This window comes from Papio anubis, chromosome X (assembly GCF_008728515.1).
Source record: "Papio anubis isolate 15944 chromosome X, Panubis1.0, whole genome shotgun sequence".
In the NCBI taxonomy this organism is placed as follows: Eukaryota; Metazoa; Chordata; class Mammalia; order Primates; family Cercopithecidae; genus Papio; species Papio anubis.
The window spans coordinates 110,492,911-110,518,176 of NC_044996.1; positions in this window are offsets into that span (position 1 = coordinate 110,492,911).

The window sequence follows — 25,266 nt, forward strand, 5'->3', positions numbered from 1 at the left end:
CCTCATGAACATAGCAGTTTTGGTGATCATTTAGCTGTATCTTTTTTTTTTTTTTTTTTTTTTTGAGACAGAGTCTCACTCTGTCACCAAGGCTGGAGTGCAGTGGCCGGATCTCAGCTCACTGCAAGCTCCGCCTCCCGGGTTTACACCATTCTCCTGCCTCAGCCTCCCGAGTAGCTGGGACTACAGGCACCCGCCACCTCGCCTGGCTAGTTTTTTGTATTTTTTAGTAGAGACGGGGTTTCACCGTGTTAGCCAGGATGGTCTCCATCTCCTGACCTCGTGATCCGCCCGCCTCGGCCTCCCAAAGTGCTGGGATTACAGGCTTGAGCCACTGTGCCCGGCCAGCTTTATCTTTTAAGCTCATTTAGCACACAAGAGACTTCATGCTGGCAAGAGGCCTTAAGACTGCAGGGAATGTATTGTCTCCTCGTTCAACATAGCATGAGTCAAAAAAAGAGAAAAGCTTTGAGAATAGCCTTTGTGAGGCAGCTAAACACCAGAAGTTGAACTTTGTACAGCTGGGTATCTACAATGAGGGAATCACCTATAAGTGTCAGGTATGTGGGAAGTGTTCAGGAGCTATGTTGCATTTTCTAACCTGCCCAGGCCCCTTACCTGAGTTATGTCACTGTCAGTGTCTGCTGCAGAAACCATTCTACTTCTACTAGCAGTCAGGTAGTGTGTGCCAATCACCCCAGTATGCTCAGAGCAAAGACCTCTCTGCTCTCCTTTATTCCTTGAGGGAATTACGAGTGGACTGAAGACACTAGGAGGTCCTCATTCCCCCTGCCCTGATGGTTTCAGTGTGGGATATGACCAAGCTCCTGCTAAAAATGCATGAACGGAGATCTGCTGCAAGTTTCCAAAGATTTCCCTTCTTCATGGACAAGATTGACTCTCTATGTGATAGCTGAGATAGATTTCTCCAGCCTCCAAATCACCACGCCTTGGAACTTCCTAACCTAACTAATCTGATTTGTGCAATGACTTGTACAATGACTTTTACCTTATTGATTAAGCCTTTCCTCTTCTGTGTTCACGGTGTGGGACTGATTGAGAAAAGAATTGGGCTTTGCCAACATGAAGGGAGGAACATCTTTTATGGCGGCTCCAACTTTATGTGCTTTAGAGAGAACAGCTCACAGTCTAATTTGACCTAGTTGGCAATGCTGCTCAAGTCCTTTTAGGAAAATCTATAGAGCTTTGTGGAGCTAATCTTGTTACATGGCTACCTCCTAGGAGCCCTAAGTTCACCCCAATAAAGAGATAGCTTTTATGACACCTACAGCACATCTGGGGACAACATGAGTTTAGTCCCTTTTCCCCAGGGGATGGTTAACATCCTCCAACACTATTAAGGTGTAGCTGTCTCCTAAGACCTACCCAGAAGTCATGGTTTCTGAAGTCCAAAATCTGGTAGGCAGATAAGACCTATAGGGACTAGGGGATAAACATAGTTGATACATTTCTTGTTGTACTATGTCGAATGTTGTCATCTTTCCTGACATTCAAACTTATAAAGGTTAAAGATATAAATTCTGTTTTTCTACCTTTTAAAATGTTAAGCCTTAATGCTTAGTAAGGATGACTCTGGTAAATATTGTTTCAGTTAGAAATCCTGAAATATGTTTGATTATATCTTATTTAGATAAAACATATTTCCAGAAATAAAACTAAGCTGGGTGTGGTGGCACATGCCTATAGTCTCAGCTACTGGGGAGGCTGAGGTGGGAGCCCAGGAGTTCCAGGCCAGCCTGGGCCTCCTAATGAGACCCACGTCTCTAAAAACAAAATAGTTTTTTGTTTAATTTAAAAAATTCAAAATGTTTTAAAAATCTAAAATTTAAAAAATTTCAACTTATAAAATAAATATACTTTTAAAACATTTTTTTAAAATCTTTTAAAAAATAAATAAAACTAATAAGTAAGAGCCTTCATATTGATATAGTTTCAGACATTTTGCAGTCCAGGGCTGGGTCTTGTGTGACCCATCTGGAGTTCAGGTGGATGTGGCTTTCATTGCTCTCCAGTTTCTAAACTGAGGCAGAGACGACCCTCCCATTATACAGGAAATGGGAGATAGTTGAGTTAATATAGGGTTGGTTGATTTTCCAAGAGAAATGGAAGATTCAGATTTTTATGGGTAACCATAACAGCTTTATTGGTGTATAATTGGAATACAAGAAACTGCACACATTTAAATTGTAAAATTTGACAAATTTTGACACACACACATATCTATCTATCTATCTATACATATATACATATATATATATATATATACCTATGATACCATTGTCATAATTAAGGTAATGACCGTATCATCCCCAAAAGTTTTCTTATGCCTTTAATAATCTCTTTGTTTTGTCCTTCCTTGACCTCTCATCTGCCTACAACCACTGATTTGTTTTTTATCACCACACATTAGTTTGCATTTTCTAGAATTTTATACAAATGTAATCATACAGTGAGCACTTATTTTTTCATCTGCCATCTTTCAGTAAGCATCCTTTTTTAGAGTTTAATCGATGTTAAGAATATCAGTAGATTATTTCTTTTTATTGCTGAGTTATATTTCACTGTGTGGAGGTACTACAATTGTTTATCCATAAGTTTTGATGGACTTTTGCGTTGTCTTCAGGTTTGGGCTATTAAAAATAAAGCTGCTTTTGAAAAAAATTAAAAAGAACCTTTAATGACCTCACAGAGACAGTTGTCTTGCAAAAGAAAGGCAGCTCCTCAAGACCAAACTCCACCATTCACATTGCCTCCACATGGCCCTTAAGAGTCAGGTCCTAGTATTATTCAGGGGAGAATTTCAAGACCTGGGAAGGAGCTAGCACTTTTATCCAATGTAGTTGCAAGTTCTTACTAATTGTTCAGGTAAGAAATCAGAACATATTGTGGGAATGGATTTGAAGTTTGCTGGACCAGGGAGAATAGAACATAGGGTTAAATCAGGTAACATTTATCAACATGGGTACACTTACTTGAGATTTGGCATGTATGCCTGGATTGAATGGTTGCCTACATAAAAGAATTCAAATACCCCAGAATTTCCCTGAGACATTTTTTTCTATATCTCAGAGCGATGACTCCTGCACATATATTTCCAAGTTTTCTTCTCCTCTGGCTTCCATGTAGTTTCAGCCAGAGGGAGGCACCTAAGGGAGACCGGAGGGCAGGAAGTAGAGGGAATCCAGGTTTCTTCTTCTTCCTCTATGCTTCAGCTGGCTTTTCTAGCAAGGTTTGCATCATTTTTGCTCCAGTAGCCCTTCCAGACAGTTGTTCCATGGTTCCAACATTGACCAAGTGACCTTGGGCTATGGAGGCCTGTAAAACCACCCTAGTACCTCTAGCCTAGGGGTGGTAACTGCTTTCTGCTGATATTAATCTGTGTTGCCCCACCTGTTACCATCAAATAAGGAGCAAATTCTCTTAAACTCCATCTGTTTAAATGTTTCAAGTATTTTTTCCTGGTTTCTTTTTTTTCTGGTGATAGTCTAACTGATACATAACTATACTGAGAGGATGGGAGAAAGAGGGTAAGTGTGTGAGTAAGCAATGAGAGTGAAACAGTCCTTAATCATGGTCTCCGCAGAAAACATCTTATTCAAAGTAGTTGAAGAGAATTTAATGAGGAGGCTATTTTTAGAGTTGAGGGCAGGACTAAGGAATGCATTAAAAATGGAGATGAACCCAGGAACTCACAATAGTGGGAAGTTTTTCCCATCCCTTAAAAGGAAGCAAAGGGTGGAGCCGTGTTATTGGAACTAGAAAGACCTTGAACTGCGGGAAAGAATCACTGAACGAACAAGAGATGGGGCCATAGGTAGAGGAACACGATGACCATTAAACTGTAATCTGATAGGGAAGGATCATCAGGGAGCAGGAATAGATACCTGACCTCTCTCTGCTTCTGCCCTTTGATTTCCTGCCAATACCTGTCATTGCCAAAGTGAAATTAAAAGCCAAAGTTCAAGGAAAACCTGGTGATCCAGTTCATAGAAGTCATCCTCCCAGGGCATAGAACAGAGCTAAAGCTAAAAGCTTTAAACCAACAGTTTAAATATACTTTAAGGCCAACTGCCCATAGTTACTTAACCAAAATTTAAATCATCCTGAACTTCCTGAAACACTATCCTTAATCTTAAATGAAACCCAAAACAGCTTTACATCCTCATCAGCATGATTCAGTGAAATGAAGCCAATCAGCTATAGAGAAACCAGCTTAATCAGCTTTGTTTGCCCTAAAAAGAATGTTAACATATAACAGCCAATCATGAAAAAGGCCAAAATACTTCATCCTTTATGTTTTATAAACTGTGCTGTGAAGTGAGCTTCTTAATGCTCTTGGTTTGAGGAGTCCTGGTTTGCAAACTCTCCTTTTGTATGCACAATAAACTTTTAAATGTTTTAAAATTCGATCTGATTTTATTTTCGACAGAGTTGAAAATGATTACTTCAGAGGAATGAAACTCGGGAGTTGGAGTAAAGTGCTTTTGTAGTAAGTCATAATGAGCTATTGGAATATACATGTGTGCAATGTATTATATATCTAACGTAGTGTAATATAATTACAAATATGTTCTTAGAACAAAGAAAAGTGAAAACTCATTGGTGTAAGTAGTGTAAGTATATATGAAGGATTTGAGGGCCAAAGACTGTATATTTCTGTGCCTATGTGAGTGTGTTTACAGACTGAAAAGAAGAAATAGGAAGCTGGAGAAATAGGGAACTTTTTTTTTTTTTTTTTTTGGGCTCTTCATCAGTTTTTTTTTTTTTTTAATTATTGTACTTTAAGTTCTAGGGTACATGTGCACAACATGCAGATTTGTTACATATGTATACATGTGACATGTTGGTGTGCTGCACCCATTAACTCATCATTTACTTTAGGTATATCTCCTAATGCTATCCCTCCCCACTCCCCCCACCCCATGACAGGCCCCAGTGTGTGACGTTCCCCTTCCTGTGTCCAAGTCTTCTCATTGTTCAATTCCCATCTATGAGTGAGAACATGCGGTGTTTGGTTTTTTGTCCTTGTGATAGTTTGCTGAGAATGATGGTTTCCAGCTGCATCCATGTCCCTACAAAGGACATGAACTCATCCTTTGTTATGGCTGCATAGTATTCCATGGTGTATATGTGCAACATTTTCTTAATCCAGTCTGTCATTGATGGACATTTGTGTTGGTTCCAAGTCTTTGCTATTGTGAATAGTGCCACAATAAACATATGTGTGCAAGTGCCCTTATAGCAGCATGATTTATAGTCCTTTGGGTATATACCCAGTAATGGGATAGCTGGGTCAAATGGTATTTATAGTTCTAGATCCTTAAGGAATTGCCACACTGTCTTCCATAATGTTTGAACCAGTTTACAGTCCCACCAACAGTGTAAGTGTTCCTATTTCTCCACATCCTCTCCAGCACCTGTTGTTTCCTGACTTTGTAATGATCACCATTCTAACTGGTGTGAGATGGTATCTCATTGTGGTTTTGATTTGCATTTCTCTGATGGCCAGTGATGATGAGCATTTTTTCATGTGTCTGTTGGCTACATAAATGTCTTCTTTTGAGAAGTGTCTGTTCATATCCTTCGCCCACTTTTTGATGAGGTTGTTTGTTTTTTTCTTGTAAATGTGTTTGAGTACTTTGTAGGTTCTGGATATTAGCCCTTTGTCGGATGAGTAGATTGCAAAAATTTTCTCCCATTCCTTAGGTTGTCTGTTCATTCTGATGGTAGTTTCTTTTGCTGTGCACAGGCTCTTTAGTTTAATTAGATCCCATTTGTCAATTTTGACTTTTGTTGCCATTGCTTTTGGTGTTTTAGACATGAAGTCCTTGCCCATGCCTATGTCCTGAATGGTATTGCCTAGGTTTTCTTCTAGGGTTTTTTATGGTTTTAGGTCTAACATTTAAGTCTCTAATCCATCTTGAATTAATTATTGAATAAGGTGTAAGGAAGGGATCCAGTTTCAGCTTTCTACATATGGCTAGCCAGTTTTCCCAGCACCATTTATTAAATAGGGAATCCTTTCCCCATTTCTTGTTTTTGTCAGGTTTGTCAAAGATCAGATGGTTGTAGATGTGTGGTATTATTTCTGAGGGCTCTGTTCTGTTCCATTGGTCTAAATCTCTGTTTTGGTACCTGTACCATGCTGTTTTGGTTACTATAGCCTTGTAGTATAGTTTGAAGTCAGCTAGTGTGATGCCTCCAGCTTTGTTCTTTTGGCTTAAGATTGTCTTGGCAATGCAGGGTCTTTTTTGGTTCCAAATATAATAAAATATAATATTTTTTTTTAAGTCACTGATAAATGCAGATACAGAAAGTGCACTGGAAATAGCTGAGTTTGAAATTCCTAATTGACATTCATTATAAAGTTTAGGCACCAAAGAATTTTCTTCATGACCAGTGGATACTAAGACTTCTAATGCAATCTTTTCTCAGTGTTCCTGCTAGCTGCTTCTTCCTCCCTTATCTCAGTTTCTTAACTATCCATAGGGGATCACAACTTGGTATCAGCTATTATCTTTTCCTGAGAGGAAACATTAGCATATTAACATCTTACTTTTTTTTTGAGATGGAGTTTTGCTCTTGTTGCTCTAGGCTGGAGTGCAATGGTGCCATCTTGGCTCACTGCAACCTCCGCTCCTGGGTTCAAGCAATTTTCCTGCCTCAGCCTCCTGAATAGCTGGGATTACAGGCATGTGCCACCACGCCTGACTAATTTTTTTTTATTTTTAGTAGAGATGGGGTTTTCCCATATTGGTCAGGCTGATCTCAAACTTCCGACCTCAGGTGATTCACCCGCCTTGGCCTCCCAGAGTGTTGGGATTACAGGCGTGAGCCACTGTGCCTGGCCAACATCTTACTTTTTTTTAAGATTGTCTAAACACAAACCCATTAGATAATTTCAACTACTTTTTTCAACTTTGTGCAGGGCAGAAGCAATTTAAATACAAATTTCCTAAATTGGAAAACATAAATTGAAATAAGAAGGTTAAACATAAGCCAAACATATCCTTCTATTTTTTTCTTTGTAACTTTTGCATAAACTACTCCCTAAGGTTCAGCCAGAAATTTCTGAGAAGGATCAGTAATTTGTTTCCTTAATTAAAATGAAATGCCCTCTTTAAACAAAATAATTTATTCAGCTCTTCTATTCAGAGGAACATATTTAGTTAAAGAATGATAAGGAGTGATGGCATTATTTTGGATAAAAATCAAACACAACTGTTAGAGATTCTACTTCAAGAATAATATATAAACTTTATTACTCTGTTGATACATAGTTATGACAATATATAAGCATTGTTTAGAGCTGATAACACTATTCTGTCAGTTCCAGAATGTATAAACTCTATCATGTAGTTTTTTGTTTTAATGCACACATAAATAAAAAGCAAATCAAAGACAAACTCATTTTTTCTCATATGAAAATAAAAAAGAATGAAGAAATAGAGGTAACTAAATATGTTTGCTCAAGTCTGCAGCAAAGGACTGTACTACATTGAAAACATTTTTATTAGATTTTAAACCTGTTGATTGCCAGGATATTTTTACTGTTGTTTCCCTTAGATATGCACCAGGTATGCACACACATAATCCTATTCATTTCTCATATGCAAAACCACTTAAACTTGAGTAAAAACAAACAGCTTATAATCTTATGACATTTGGAAACAGCATGTGGAAAAAAATCACAGTGTGGATTTGGCAGTAAAATAAAATGACAGAAGTTGATTCTCTCATCTCATCTTCTTCAGCTTGAGAGAGATCTAAATTAAGAAGGTGATAAAGAAGGTAAAATGTGCCAGCAATAAACACAGTATCACAGTCCATTTTGTGTTGTTCTAACATAATACCGCAGACTGGGTGATTTATTTTAAAAAGAAATGCATTTCTTACAGTTCTGGTGGCTGGGAAATCCAAGGTCAAGGGGCCCACATCAGTGACGGCCTTTGTGTTCAACATCCCTTGGTGGAGAGCACAAGTGCAAGACAGCATGTAAGACAGAGGGAGAAAGGGAGCCAAACTTTTTCATCAGGAGTCTGCTCCTGTGATAACTAACCCACTCTCTTGATAATGGCTTTAATCCATTCATTAGGGCAGAGCCCTCGTGGCCTAATCACCTCTTAAAGGTACCACATCTCAACACTGATACAATGGCAATCAAATTTCAGCATGAGTTATTGAGAGGACATTCAAACCATAACACACAACCACCTATTTCGAAAGCATTTCTTAAATGTGCCAGTAATTCATTTACTTATCTATTCTTCTAGCATTTTCAATACTTGTTAATTTGAAAGTTTGCCTGTGTGACAAGTTATTGACAATAAATCCAATCTCTTTTAATTTAGAAAAATCAAGTATACTCAAAGCATCGTGTACTTAAAACTTCGCATTTTTAAAGGTAGCATGCCATTATAAGAAGTGAAATTCTACCTCCATGATAATGGAGTTAGAAGCCTCCAGTGCAACAGTGCTAATAATAAGATGTTGAAAGCAATTTTAACCCACAAAGTCAAGCAATGACCTGTAGGATTGATTTTTCTTCACCGAGAGTGTATTAATGTGTTATTTCTTTGGATCTCAGAAATAACAGATTTATCTCACTATAAAAATAATATAGTAGTAACAATTCTAGTTTTAAATTATTAAAATATTCTGTATCTATATCATGAAATATTATTAGAATTAGATACTTAGGGATTACTTTAATGTGTCAAGTTAATTTATGTAACTCCTAACAGTATAGGTTCTGTTAGCCAAATGCATTATTTTAACCAATTATTACACAAGAATTTTTTTTGTTTCGTTTTTTTGGGTTTTTTTGGATTTTTTTTTTTTTTTTTTTTTTTTTTTTTTTTTTTTTTTGGAGACGGAGTCTTGCTCTTTCACCCAAGCTGGAGTGCAGTGGTGCAATCTCGGCTCACTGCAAGCGCTGCCTTCTGGGTTCACAACATTCTCCTGCCTCAGCCTCCTGAGTAGCTGGGACTACAGGGCACTTATTTAAATTCTGCTTTCTAAGATAACATTAGTGTATTATTTAACCATCTTAGAATAAGAACAGAAGTTGATCATGTATTTCCTGCTGTTCAGGGAAAATAAGAAATAGTTTCTGTATTCACGAATGCTAACTGCAAATGAGAAAAAAAAACTATGGTAGGGCAAAAGTTTATATCTTTAGGGAGTAGATATAATCCACCAAGTTCTTAAGGAAATACTGCTTCCTCACTTAAGTTATTATCTAAAATGGTGGAAGAAAGGTGGCTTCATTCAAACTGAATAATTATAATGAGAAAATCAAAGTAATCAGATTTATGGCCTGCTGGGGGTTATGGTTTTGAAAATACCTATTTTACCCCCATCTTTCCTTCTCCATCATCCACTCCCTCATTCTCAAAACTTCCCACTCCCTAAAAATTTCCACAAGATTGTCGTTTCTGTTTTATCCTATACATTTTGAAATTTTATGGAGTAGGATTGTTATCACATGTTTTCCATGGTTGCTGTTATCTAGTATGTAGTATTCTAATATGTAATTAAGGGGCTTAATGTATTAAATAATTTATTAGTATCATACCTCTTCTAAAATTAATTGGTTGCCTATGCCAAATAAATTTTGTAAGTTTGAAGTTTCCACGAGATTGTCATTTCTGTTTTATCATATAAATTTTGAAATTTTATAGAGTAAGATTATTATCACATATTTTCCATAGTTGCTGCTATCTAGTATGTAGTATTCTAATATGTAATTAAGGGGCTTAATGCATTAAATAATTGATTAATATCATGCCTCTTCTAAAGTTAATTGGTTGCCTATGCCAAATAAATTTTGCAAGTTTGAAGTTCCAGCCCAAGAGGGACTGCGGTGAAGTGAATTACTCAACCTACTATATATGAGAACTGTAATTGTTATTGATTTCTAAACGGCAGCTATAATGACTATTCTGAGCTTGTCTTCTTGAAATGGTAGAGGAAATATTCAGAACAAATGTCTAATTCCTCTTTATCAATAAAATATAGGCCTGGAACTTTAGGGTTATACCTGGAGGAGTAGGGATGGACTATACAACAATAATATCTTTAAGAAGATTTTCCACCTAGATTTATATTTAATATAATTGTTTTATCAAATTAATTCATTTTATATATAATACAAATGTATATATTTGTATATTCAATATATACTTATATACAAATACAAACATATATATGTGTGCATATTGTTCAAAATCTATATATGTATATTGTTCTCCTAATGTAGGTTTTGTGAAGCTGTTCCTGGTTAGCCATCAGGAAATACAACTCCAATTGAACTAGATTGAAAAAAATAATCCTCTGTACGCTGTAGAGTACATCTCTTTACCAAAGCATGAAAGATAATTGATATTCTGAAAAAAAATGGACTTTTAAATAATATCATTCAATATAAGTGTTAATGTAGTAACCACTGGATGGAAGAAACTACTAAAACCTACATAGCCTTTTTATTGCATTGCAAAATAAAAAGAGAGGACTTATGTTTGCCACTAGATATATTCTCTTCTTTTCTATGGTATTGAAATGTAATAGAATAGCTTTTGTTGGGCTATTTTCCGCCTGTAATAGAATCTTTGATTTATGAAGGTGCTGAATCATGCATTAGCCTTGTTTCTCAGTATATACATAGGAGTTATTTCAACCAGAACTGAAGGACTACAGCCATAATAGAATGCAGCAGCTGTTTAACATCATCCAATAAAACCATGCATAAAAAAAAGCAGTAAGGATTACACTTTATTGATTTAATTTCAGAACATTTACACATTACAATGGCAATCATACCAAGACATTTTCATTTCAAGGCACACCACTGGTCTAAGTTTAATGAGATTCTATCCTCAATGGAATTTAAGGATCATACAATTTTGGAATTAGAAATTCTTTGGAGAATCTATTTTCCTTCCCCTTATATTAAGAAACCAAGGTCCAAAGAAGTTAAATGGTTTGACCGAGATCACATGGCTAGTAAGTAGCAGACCCTGACAAAAGCCCAATTCTCATCCTCTTGATCTTTGTACATTGCACAATTATTAAAGAGAAAAATATCATGTAATTAAATTCTTCCTATGTTCTATAGAAAATCTGGTATTTTAAATACATGAGGAACAAGTTATTCTTAGCAATGATGTGGCATGAAATAAAATAGATGGAAATCAATGGTATTTGTTATGCTGAAAGTTCTTATAGATTTTCTAGTTTTGAATATTTGATTACATCAAGAATTTCAATATAGTGAGAGTGGATTCAGCGGCACAGGGAGCATTTCTGCTGAGTAGGAATTCTTTAAGTAATGTTCTCAATTTCCTGGGCCCTTATTTTTCTAGTATTCTAATCTCTCACCATCTTAGCTAGGCTCATCAGCATCCTAAAACCTGATGGAGAATAAGAAGGAAGCATTTTCAAGAAGGTAAAAAGAGGATGAGGAAAATTGTAGCAGAATAAAACCATTAGCCAAGTATTTGTATTTTTCAAACCAATCTATAATCACTGGAAAAACAGTTAGTAACTACAATCAAGTAAAAAGGGTCGATTTTATTACACCTAAATGAGTTTTTCTGTTAGAGCCATCTATGCTCAGCTTTGACATTAGCACTAGAGTTACCAATCACATACTCATCTGACAAAGGGCTAATTTCCAGAACCTACAAAGAACTCAAACAAATTTACAAAAAAAATAAACAACCCCATCAAAGGTGACTGCAAAGGATATGAAGACAGACATTTCTCAAAAGAGGACATTCATACAGCCAACAGACACATGAAAAATGCTCATCACCATCACTGGCCATCAGAGAAATGCAAATCAAAACCACAATGGGGATGCCATCTGCCAGGTAGAATGGCAATCATTCAAAGTCAGGAAACAACAGGTGCTGGAGAGGGATGTGGAGAAATAGGAACACTTTTACACTGTTGGTGGGATTGTAAACTAGTTCAGCCGTATGGAAACAGTGGCGATTCCTCAAGGATCTAAGAATTAAAGTGCCATATGACCCAGCCATCCCATTACTGGGTATATACTTAAAGGATTATAAATCATGCTGCTATAAAGAATACATGCACATGTTTATTGCGTACATTCACAATAGCAAAGACTTGGAATCAGCCCAAATGTCCATCCCATTGTGAGTTGGATTAAGAAAATGTGTACATATACACCATGGAATACTATGCAGCCATAAAAAGGATGAGTTTGTGTCCTTTGTAGGGACATGGATGCAGCTGGAAACCATGTTCTCAGCAAACTATCATAGAACAGAAAACCAAACACACATGTTCTCACTCATAGGTCAGGAACTGAGCGATGAATCACTTGGACTAGGAAGGGGGCATGCACACGGGGCCCTGCTCCGCGGGGAGGGGGAGGGGGGAGGGATTGCATTGGGAGTTATACCTGATGTAAATGACGAGTTGATGGGTGCTGACGAGTTGATGGGTGCAGCACAGCAACATGGCACAAGTATACATATGTAACAAAACTGCATGGTATGCACATGTACCCTAGAACTTAAAGTATAATATGAAAAAAAAAAAAAACAACCATTTTTTAACTTCAATAGATGAAAAGTCTTTCTTGCTTGGATCCCAAGCTTGTGGCACCATAAGGACATGGCAAGGAAAAAAAAAATCCTGTGACACAGAGAGGAAGGTAAGGAAGGTAAATGAGGGAGAATACTTAGCAACAAATAATTCCGAAAAAAAGAAAAAATCTTACCCCAAAACTCAGCCCTTAAAGTCTGATGTGATTGGTGGTTGATTGAACTAAAGGACTGTAAAAGCTACCTGGAAGCCAATTAAAAAGTAGTTTCCAGAAAGTGAAAGAAGAGAAAAAGAAAAGCTATATCAGGGAAAGTGGGAGAAGACTCCAACAATTTAATGGCATTTTAAATATAGAAAACACTTTTACTTGAATGTGCCCATATAAAATATAAATGTTCATTATTAAAGCATTGTTTATAATAACTTGAAAACAACTTGCATATGCATCAGTGAATGAGTAACTAAATTAATGAATACGTGACTAAATGAATAAGCAACTAAGTTAATAATTAATAAATTTACTACTCTGAAATGCCACACTTATATTGAATGTGGTATATCCAGGTGTACTGACTTGAGAAGGGATGTCCTTAACATGGAATTAAATTTTTAAAATATCAAATTACACATTTTTTTATGTTTTATCATTCCAAATTTTTAAATGTTTAAATTTATTTTATATTTTAATTATAAATTGACAAATTATAGTTGTGTATATTTATGAAATACAAAATTATGCTGTGATTTATGAATACATTGTGGAATAATTAAACTAAGTATCATATCTAGCTTCAAATACTTATCTTTCTTGTGGTGAGAAATTTTGAAATTCACTCAGTGATTCTGAAATATACAACACATTATTATTAGTATATTAACCATGCTGTGCAAAATATCTCAAAGTAAAGAAAATAAATTTATTCTTCCATTCTCATTGAGGTTTTCTATCCTTTGCCTATCATATCCACATTCCTCCCTGCTTCCATCATTCAATTCTCTGCTTCTTTGAGATTGTTTCAGAGTTCACATAGTAAGAACATGTGGTATTTGTTTTTCGGTGCCTGGTTTATTTCACTTAGCATAATGTTCTCCAGGTTCATGCATGTTGCTACAAATGACAGGATTTGCTTCTATTTTAAAGTTGAATAGTATTCCATCATGTATATTTACCACATATTATTTATCTGTTCATTAGTTGATGGAAACTAAGTTGATTCTACGAGTTGGCTATTGTGAATAATACCACCATGAGCATGGAAATGCAGACATCTACTTGACATATCAATTTCAAATCTTTTGGGTCAATACCCGAAAGTGGGATTGCTGGATCATATGGTAATTCTATTTTTAGTCTTTTGAGGAACCTCCATGCAGTTTTCCATAATGACTGTACTAATTTACACTCCCACCAATGGTGTGCAAGGGTTCCCATTTCTTCACATGCCATTCTAATTTAATAAAACAGTTTTTAATCCCCAACCATATAAGGATATATTTGATTTTATACAGGTGCGTAAAAAAGAAAAAGGGATGAAAGAAATCACATTAAATTCCAAACAACAGTTACATTACAGGGGTGGAATTAGAGTCTAAGGGAAGGAAAGACTACAGAGTTCATCTTAGAATTCCTGATAGTATCGCTGTAATGAGCATGAATAATTTATCCAATTAAATTACTGGATTTTTTAAAACCCAGTTGCAAAAAAGTAAGTTTCTAGAAACACACACTGTTTCCTTATAAATACCCCAATACAACACATGGTAGCTCTTATATAGACTATTAAAATCTAAATACTTAACCAAGATATGTAGATAGACATATAGCCAAGAATAAAGAACACTGAATTGGAAATCAATAGTGTTCTTTAGAAGTCAACAGTCTTAGACTTTGGTTCATTCTCAACCCTTCACAACTAAGGTTTTAAGTAAGCTTTAAGCAAGATCCCCTTCATGAGGTCTCTGTAAAAAACAGAACAAGGGTTGAGCAAAGAGAGTTATGCATCCCTTTGGAGATATCTTTGTACCTAAAGCCAAAATATTTGAAAATACCATGATAAAATGCAAAATTGTATAATATTATTGCATGGTGAGGTCCTTAGGACATCTATGTAAGAGAAAATCAGTATGAGCTGGCCTGACTGAAGTAAGTTATCACTGAATAAGGAGACTACAACAGGCTTTGAAGGATAAACCTCCAGAATTCCACTGAAAAATCTAAAAAATTGATTAAATATTGTCAAATTCAATAGATATCTTCCTGGACTTTGATGCTTTATTTGACACCCATCATCACATTTCTTTGGTTAACCTATCAATTACCTTCAATGTCATGTTATCATCCTCTTGTTCCCTGTTTCTAATCCTAACTCTGTCTGTTCCTTTCTGAAGTTTATAATTAACTTGTTTTTCTATCTCTATCTTTCATATTCCAAGGCCTCTACCCAAATCATTGCTCTGTTTTATCTATGTGCTGTGCCTGAGTAATTTTATTCATCTCTTTCTTCCTTTTAACTACCATAATTGCCAATGGCCCTTGATTCTAATCTCACCCCAGAACTTTAGAGTTATGTATTCAATTATTTGTTTCATACATCCACTTGGATGTTCCATTAAAAAACTCAAACTCAGCATGCTATTTTTCTTTCTCACTATACATCCCTAACACATGCACCTCTTTCTGTACTCTAGTTTTCTGTTAATGGTTGATATGGTTTGGCTTTGTGTCCTCACCCAAATCTCATGTTGAATTGTAATCACCAATGTTGGGGGAGTGAACTGATAGGAGGTGATTGGATCATGGGGGTGGTTTCTAATGGTTTAGCAACATTCCCCTAGTGTTGTCTTGTGATAGAGTTCTCACGAGATCTGGTTGTTTTAAAGCATGTAGCCTTTCCTCCATCACTCTCTTTCTCCTTCTCCAGTCATGGGAAGACATGCCTTGCTTCCCCCTCACCTTCTGTCATGATTGTAAGTTTCCTGAGGCCTCCCCAACCATGTTTCCTGTACGTCCTGCAGAACTGCGACTCAATTAAACTTCTCTTCTTCATAACTTACCCATTCTCAGGTAGTTCTTTATAGCAGTGTGAGAATGGACTAATACAAAGGTTCCACCTTTTATAAAGTTATCCGGACCAGAAATAGGTCCTCCCTAGATTTCACTTTCCTCCACACTTCCATAAATCTTCAAAATATATTCCCAAATCATTTATTTCTTTCTTATTCCATGAAAACACTCAAAGGATCACTGTAAGGTGAATATGTTAGGGTTTAATAATGGTAAGACTGCCTCAGGTTAGTATTAAATTTTAAAGACTGAAATTATCTATGGTGGTGGTTCTTAACTGATGGTGATTTAATCTCCACCCCAGGGGGATATATGACAATGTCTGCAGACATTTTTTATTGTCACAACTTGAGGAGGGGGTGCTACTAGCATCCAGTGGCTATACCAGTGCCACTACAAAACACCCTACAATTCACAGGCCAACTCCTACAACAAAGAATATTCAGCCAAAATATCAACAGTTTCCAGCCTGAAAAACCCTGATCAATGATTTTGCATTCTAATTGGATGTCTCTTGAGAAATATTTACAGATTGAATTTTAGAACAGTATGATAAATACCCTCCAAGAACATACCCCAATATTATTCTTACATGGCTAATACTTGAGTCAATTTATTCTGGATCCATATTAGTAGTATTGTAGTGGACATATCTTAAGGCGACCCCCAATGAGTCATACCTTTGTATAATCCCCTCCTCTTGAGGTCAGCTGGAACCTGTGACTTCCTTCTAGCCATAAAGTATGGCAAAAGTAATGGAGTACTCACTCCCCTGATTATGTCACAATTTATAAGACTTTCTCTTAACAGATCCGAGCAAGAGAGAGCCTCCTGCTGGCCTTGACGAAGTAAGTTGCTATGTCGTGATAGGACTATTTAGCAAGAACTGTGGGGACCTCCAAGAGCTGAGAGTGACCACCTACTCCCAGTCCAACAGCCTGCAGGAAAGCAAGAACCTCAGTCCTACAATCACAAGGCACCACAAAGAAAGAAACCAACAACCACATGAGTTTGGAAGATTACACCTAGCTCTAGAGGAGACTATAGGCAGCTAATGCCTTGATTACAGTTTTGTAAGACCCTGAGCAGAAAACCCAGTTCAGCTGCACCTGAACTCTTGACCCACAAAAACTGTGAGGTAATACATGTAGATTGTTTTAAGCCATTAAGCTCGTGGCAATTTATTATGAAGCAGTGGATAACTAATACAAACACAATGGTGGAAAATGAAAGAAAGAAACGGGGGAAAAAGGAAGAAAGAAACATAGGAAGAATGAACATAAACACTTTATATAAATATAGTATGACAACTTATAAGTTATTTTACATTTTCTTGTTTTCTCTTTCAGCCATTGATTTATTTCAAGCCCTTATCTTTCTTGCATTTAGGGAGGCTAGATTAACATAATATATCAATTATATGTGATATATATATGTATATATGTACCTTAAGATTCTACCAGTGTTTGTTTGGACATTAAAACAATGAAATCAGACTTCATCAGCAATGAAATAATTGTGGTGAAGAAAACTTTGGCTGAAGCTCTATAATTAAATGAAATGTCATGTGCAAAAACTGACTCAAGATAAAGACTTAAATATAAAATCAAAAGCTATAAAAACCCTGGAAGATAACCTATGTAATACCATTCTGGACATAGGAACCAGCAAAGATTTCATGACAAACATGCAATTGAAACAAAAGCAAAAATTGACAAATATGATATATTTAAACTTAAGAGTTTCTGCACAGGAAATTATCAACAGAGTGAACAGACAACCTACAGAATGGGAGAAAATATTTGCAAACTATGCATCTGACAAAGTCTAATATCCAGCATCTATAAGGAACAAACACATTTACAAGAAAAAAACAAACAACCCCATTAAAAAGTGGGCAGAGGGCATAAACATTTTCCAAAAGAAGGCATACATGTGGCCAACAAGCATATAAAAATGTTCAACATCACTAATCATTAGATAAATGCAAATGAAAAACACAATGAGATATCATTTCATACCAGTGAGAATGGCTATTATTAAAAAGTCAAAAAATAATAGATGCTGGTGAGGTTGCAGAAAAAAGGGAAGGCTTTTACACTGTTGGTGGGAGTGTAGATTAGTTCAATCATTGTAGAAAGCAGTGTGGTGATTCCTTAAAGAGTTAAAAACAGAACTAACATTTGACCTAGCAATCCCATTACTGGATATATACCAAAAGGTATATAAACCTTTCTACCGTAAGACACATATACAGATATGTTCATTGCTGCACTATTCTCAACAGCAAAGACATGGAATTAACCTCGGCGCTCATTAATGGCAGATTATATAAAGAAAATGTGGTACATATACACCGTGGAATACTATGCAACCATAAAAAGCAATGAGATGGTGTTCTTTGCAGGAACATGGATGGAGCTCGAGGCCATTATCCTTAACAAACGAATGCAGGAACAGATAAACAAATCCACATGTTCTCACTTATAAGTAGGAGCTAAATGATGACAACACATGGACACAAAGAGGGGAACAAACACTGGGGCCTATTTGAAGACAGAGGGTGGGAGGAGGGAAAGGAGCAGAAAAAAAAATCACTGTTGGGTACTAGGTTTAGTACCTGGGTCATGAAATAATCTGTACAAGTCCCCGTGACACAGATTTACCTGTATAAAAAACCTGCATATGTACTCCTGAACCTAAAATAAAATTTTAAATAAAAAAATGAAAGATTGAGTGTGATGACATGTATACAGTAAGAACAGTATATCAGTTTCTTTGTTTTTGGCTTCATTTGGTAATTTAGATTTGATACCCATTTTTAGTTATTGCTTTCATTACACATTATTAAATTTCAAATGGAGATGGTGGCTCTCCAGTACAAGATAATTTACAAAAAAACACAGTCAAACTTGCTGATAACTTTCAGAGGATAGGAAATTTCCTATGTAACAACTGCAGAGGAAACACAGAGAGTACAGAACTAACTTGTGATTATCTTAGCACTTTCAAATAGTCATGTCCATAAAAGTGACTCAATTATGCTAAGTATTAAGAGATATTCTCAAATCTAACATACTTTCTAATTTTAGACATCATAACCTTTTATCCCATAGATATTGACCCTTTAAAGCAGAGGTCACCCATGAGCCAAATACGGCTCACCACTTGTTTTTGTATAGCTTGCAAGCAAGGAAAACCTTTTACATTTTTAAATGGTTGAACAAAATAAAAGGAAGAATATGACATTAAAATTATGTGACATTCAAATGTCAGCGCTGATAAATGCGGTGCTATTGGAACACAGCTACACACATTCATTTACATATTGTTTAGGACTGTTTTTGTACTATAACAATAGAAATGAGTAGTTGACACAGAGATTGGATGTGGCCTAGAAAACAGAAAACACATACTATCTGTTCCTTTTTAGAAAAAATTTGCTGACCCTTTCTCTAGAATATGTTGTGTTTTGAAAAGCAATTCTAAAAACAAACAATGCATGCATGTATTAAATTAAATTATGTGTAATGTATGTGGCGTGTATGTATGTGTGCATGTGTATCTATGGTCCTATTTTTTCTTCAATACATCTATTTAATATATGATTTATTCAGTTCCAATTAAGCATCATGCTCCATAAATACAGGGTTATGGTTCTTTGACAGCTTCGCTCATGAGCATTCTAGGATACAGGCTACAAGTTTGGGTTCCATTATTGTTTTCTTTATCTCTTTCTTCATTGATGGTTCATGCCTCATCCTGAGTGCACAAAGCCTCCAAGACATTCCTGCAATCCGTAGCCCTGCATGCACTGTCCAAGAGTTCTTCATACCATCTGTGAGACTTCTTCACAAAGGCCCTGCAGGAGGGAGGAGTTGTAACTTACTGTTTGGCATTTTCAAAGTGTTAACAAAAGGGATGGAAGTTCTATTAGCAATGCATGAGGAGGAGAGGTCAACTCCCACATTCCCTGTCTGGAGATTTCGATAGCATGGTGTTCCTATAAAATAGAACCAGGCCCCAAAGGAAGAGAAATATGCCAATGGCAAAGGTTAGAAAACTCCAGTAAAATTACTATAAGAAACATGCAAAAATTATGGCTGCCTTTTACATGTGAAAAGGGAAGGATGGAAAGTTGTAGAAGGGAGATGAATTAAGGTATTTTTAATACGATGCACATTAGACTGCTATGATTGTGGCAAAACTGTTTTGAAACATGCTTGAGATTTGCTTGATATTTGTCTTTCCAGGCTCCTCTGACATATATTTAGTTGCAATTTTGTCTGTAAAGCACTGACACCTAACAAAATACATTTTAAGATGTGCTGTTTTCACAGATAATCATTTACATTTTTATTCCTTCCTCCATTTTACAATCTGAATTTTACTAATATCTATTGCTATATGGAGAAAATACAAAAATACAATATTTGTCTTTCTGTGTCTGGCTTTTTTCACTTAATAAACATGCCTTCGAGGTTCATCCAGGTTGTCTCAAATGACAAGATTTCCTTCTTTTATAAGGCTAAATACTATTCCATTGTGTATGTATCTATGTGTATATATATCATATTTTCTATATCCATTTATCCATTTATGGACACTTCAATTGATCCCATATCCTGTCTATTCTGAATATTGCTGCAGTGAACATGGGAGTGCAGATATCTCTTCCACATACTCATTTCATTTCTTTGAGACATACAACCAGAAGTGGAATTGCAGAACTTATGGTAGTTCTAGTTTTAACTTTTTGGAGATCCAACATAGTGTTTTCCATAGTGGATGTATCAATTTACATTCCCAGCAACAGTACATAAGGATTCACTTTTCTACACATCCTCATCAACACTTGTTATGCTTCATCTTTTTTATAATAGCCATTTTATCACGTGTGAGGTCGTTTCTTTAAGTATTTGGAAATTTCTCCTTTTATTGATGCAAATTCTGCCTCCTTTTCCTTTGTAACTTCTCCTCAATGATTGCCTCTAGCTCTGCCCTCTGGATGCGCAGAGGTAAATTCAAATCAGTAGTTGTTCATGATACTGCTAGTATTTCTGGATTTACCCTTTATCACCTCAGATGGAAAAATTAATTGGTACACCCTCCCCACACACATATTCACAGAGGCAGCAAAAAGTAACACCTGTGTCCATGAGGAATCCTGGCTTAAGGAAACTACCATCTTTTGAAGGGGACTTCTGGAGAACCTGCCCAATATTTGCTCTTAGGATAAAATATTGTTATCCTGGACAGCAAACAAATCTGCCCTCTGCCTCCTATCCCAAAGAGAGACACTAGTTCTATCTTCCGAGGCTGTTTGCCATACAGACATCCTTGAAAAGACAGTCCATAACAAATGTGAGAGATCTGTGGATAATGATCTTACATATGAACGTGTGTGTCTATGTACATATACACATATATTTGTGCACTCTTCACATTCACGAAGGTTGATTTTTACATGCATTTGATCGATTTTTGACATGCTTTTTTGATGGATATCTTTCCTTGCCAGTATACCTCATTCTTTTTTTTGCCACTACATAGTATCTCATAGTATTTATATTCCATAATTTACTACAAATTCTGAGCCATTTCTCTATTAATACACTTTTACATTTTTTCCAATGTCTTACTATTACAAAACTGCTGGAAAAACAGTTTTTTTTTTTTTTTTTTTTTTTTTTTTTTTTTTTTTTTTTGAGACGGAGTCTCGCTCTGTCGCCCGGCCTGGAGTGCAGTGGCGCGATCTCGGCTCACTGCAAGCTCCGCCTCCCGGGTTCCCGCCATTCTCCTGCCTCAGCCTCCCGAGTAGCTGGGACTACAGGCGCCCGCCACCTCGCCCGGCTAGTTTTTTCGTATTTTTTAGTAGAGACGGGGTTTCACCGTGTTAGCCAGGATGGTCTCGATCTCCTGACCTCGTGATCCGCCCGTCTCGGCCTCCCAAAGTGCTGGGATTACAGGCTTGAGCCACCGCGCCCGGCCGAAAAACAGTTTTTATACATATATCTTTGTGCATATATGAGTATTTCTACAGGGGAGACAAAGAGAAATGGAACTACTTGATTAAACATTTTTACTTACAAATTTGAAAGCTGTATACAAGTCTCCTGTGTCAACTTATGTTCCCCCCAACAGTACATGAGTGTCCAAATCCTATTTTTCTATGTGTGCTAACATGCTTACATGCCTCCAAATAAGAATATACCTATGGAAAGACATTATTTAAAATTAACATTGAATAGTACTTTGGGTTTTAATGCAATTTTGTCCTCACTCTCAAATTTGTGCCTATACAAGCCCAGGAAGCTGTCTGTTACTAGTTTCAATTTCAGATGAGTAAAGTCAGACATTTAAATAAATGAGCTACGGAAAAGAAAAATGTAATCACAGCTTCCATTGCTAATTTCTTATATTGTTGTATTCAATGTTGGCTTTCCCTGACACAAAGAAAGGTATGTGCAATCCATGAGCCCATACATCAAAAGGAATGTAAGAACCTCCTACTGGAGCGTTTCTAGAACGTGTTTTACATCCCCCAAAGGCAACTGTGCTATATAGCTTCATCACATTTTCCAAAATTAAGTTTTATGGCAGTGGACTTGAAACTAGAGATTTATATTGAACTTGAAGTCAACTAAAACTTCTGGTTAATTTTGTGCTGCTGTTGTTATTATTGTTGTTGTTACTGTTTTAACATAATCTATCACTTACCTAGGTTTCTCCAATCTCTTATAGATATAATATATTTTTTAACCTAAATTAACGTCTCAGTCAGTTTGAGCTGCTGTAACAAATTACCTTAAACTGGAGGGCTTAAGCAACAGAAATTTATTTCTCACAGTTTTGGAGGCTGGAAGTTCATGATCAGGGTGACGGCATGGTCAAGTTCTGGTGAGGGCCTTCTTCTGAGTTGCAGACTGTCATCTTCTCTTTCTAACATCACATTGGGAAAATAGGAAAAGTTTTCTGTGGTCCCTTTTTATAAGGCATTAATACATTTATGAGGGCTGTACTCCCACCAACTAATTAATTTCCAAAGGTCTCACCTCCTAATAACATTTCAATGGGGGTTAAAATTTCAACATATACATTCTTGGGGTATACAAACATTCAGACCATTGCATTCCACCCCCCAGCCCCCTGAAATTGATGTCTTTCTCACATGTAAAATATATTTGTTCCATCCCAATGGACTCAAAAGTCTTAACTCATTCTAGTATCAACTCTAAAGTCCAAAGTCGTATCTAAGTATCATCTAAGTCAGATAAGGGTGAGACTCAAGGTACATATAAATACATTACTTTCCTAATTTGCAACTTTTCAATATGTTTTTGACACTTGATTCTATCATCTATCGTATTAACTGACTTTTCCATTTCTGTATCATCCACACATTTAATAAACATATATCATTTTCATGAATTCACTCAACTCACTTTTTAAAACGTTGAACGAGACATATCCAAACCCAAGTATATGTGGTAGTTTTGCCATATATGGCAAATTTTGGTATTTATATTTTGGTAATTATATTTTGATGTTTACATTTGCATGATTTTGTTCAAAGATCTCATGTCAAGTGAATGCATTGAATGCAGAATAAAGGTAAAATTATAAATTTTTATATGAAGGAAATGAGTACTTAAAATGCCCAAGCATATATGTCTGTGCCACTAGCATCTTATCTGAAGGTGGACATCATTGTTTTCAAGCCTATCTTGCTTTTCATTAGTAGAAACATGGCTGTGAATTAAAATAAGTCTGATGTCACTACCGCAGTCATGGGGTACATGAGATGATTGTGGCAGGAAGAAACACTAATGGAAGGGAGAAAGCTATTTTTCACAAAGATCTATAGTTCAACAAGCCTCATGGGAAAGGTAGTAGAGAAGGACAGCATATAAATTGAATTAAATTCTCATAAAATAAGAGCCTTTTAATTTATTTTTCCCTGAGCATCAGTGTAATGAATAATTAAAACTACCCATTCTCTTCTTAGATTTGCAGAAAGCAGTGAATTTCTCATATCTACTTGGCAGCTTTATTAGCTATGATTGTTTCTCTTCTTCAAAAAGGTTATCCACCTGCTGAATTTTTTATCATTTTGGTAATTATATTTTGATGTTTACATTTGCATGATTTTGTTCAAAGATCTCATGTCAAATGAATGCAATGAATGCAGAATAAAGGTAAAATTATAATTTTTTTGATATGAAAGAAATGAGTACTTAAAATGCCCATGTGTAATTGTGGCCTTAATTAAAGGCTGGTCCAGAAAGAAAACTTTGGGTATAAATCCATTTTCTTTCATTTTTACTTAGAAGTTTCCTAGTTTCAAGGTGAAAAAAAAAAAAAACCTTGTTTTTTACCTCAATTAAGCTGTCATTGGGAAAAATATTTGGTTCCTAAATTTGCTCTCGTGGAAGGAAGAGGACCTGAGTTATGTTCTTAAATGTTATAATTAGTTTAAGCCTGTGGTGGTCATAGCAAAGCCGTGGGCAAATTTGGAACATACCCAAGCTTAAGGGAATAAATCCAGTTCAACAACAACCCCAAGGCACTGAGGAATATTGTGTCAGGCAATATCAGAAAGACAAGGCAATCGCAAACCTTTCCATATAGAAGGAGGGAACGCAACTACAAGAGAGGTCTGTGAAGCCCACAAGTGTCACTACATGCCCAATCTTCAATGACAAGACTTGCTCGATAGGGAAACCCATTTTAGTCAGTTAGTACTCTTTAGAGACCTCACTGTATGGTCCTATTATCCACCTAAAATCCTATATATGTGTGTGTGTGTATATATATATGGAAATATATATATGTGTGTGTATATATATATATAAAACAGCCAGGTACAGTTGCTCATGCCTGTAATCCCAGCACTCTGGGAGACCAAGATGGGCGGATCACAAGGTCAAGAGATATCTCTATCCTGGCCAACATGCTGAAACCCCGTCTCTACTAAAATACAAAACACAAAATTAGCTGGGAGTGGTGGCGCTCACCTGTAATCCCAGCTACTTGGGAGGCTGAGGCAGGAGAATCACTTGAACCTGCTACGCAGAGGTTGCAGTGAGCCGAGATCGTGCTACTGCACTCCAACCTGGCAACAGAGTGAGACTGCATCTCAAAAAAAAAAAAAAAAAAAAAAAAAAAAAAAGCGGTGGGAGGGCATGGTTACTCCACCAAATTCATTTATATTTCAAAATGTAACATCCATGCTAGCAGTGTTCTTGTCCATCATGATAAAATCAAATTTATATAGTAGTGATGCATACCATTGCCATTCCTTTTACATGTAAAAATATATGTATAAAAAATATAATTCTTCCTATATAATTGTTTTATTTTCATTTCAACTTTTATTCAATTTTATTTTTCACTCTCCTGTTTGAAACCACTACTTCTATGCAGCAACTACAGAGTTCAATAATACGACTGTACAAAAGTATTGTCTCAATGGGAAGGAGAGTACTATGCACTAAAGGTCATTTTTTGTGTGTGGAATATATAAAACAAGTCATATTATGTGTATAATGTTTTTCACTTATGGATTTATAAACATCTATCATAAAATCACTAGTAGCAAA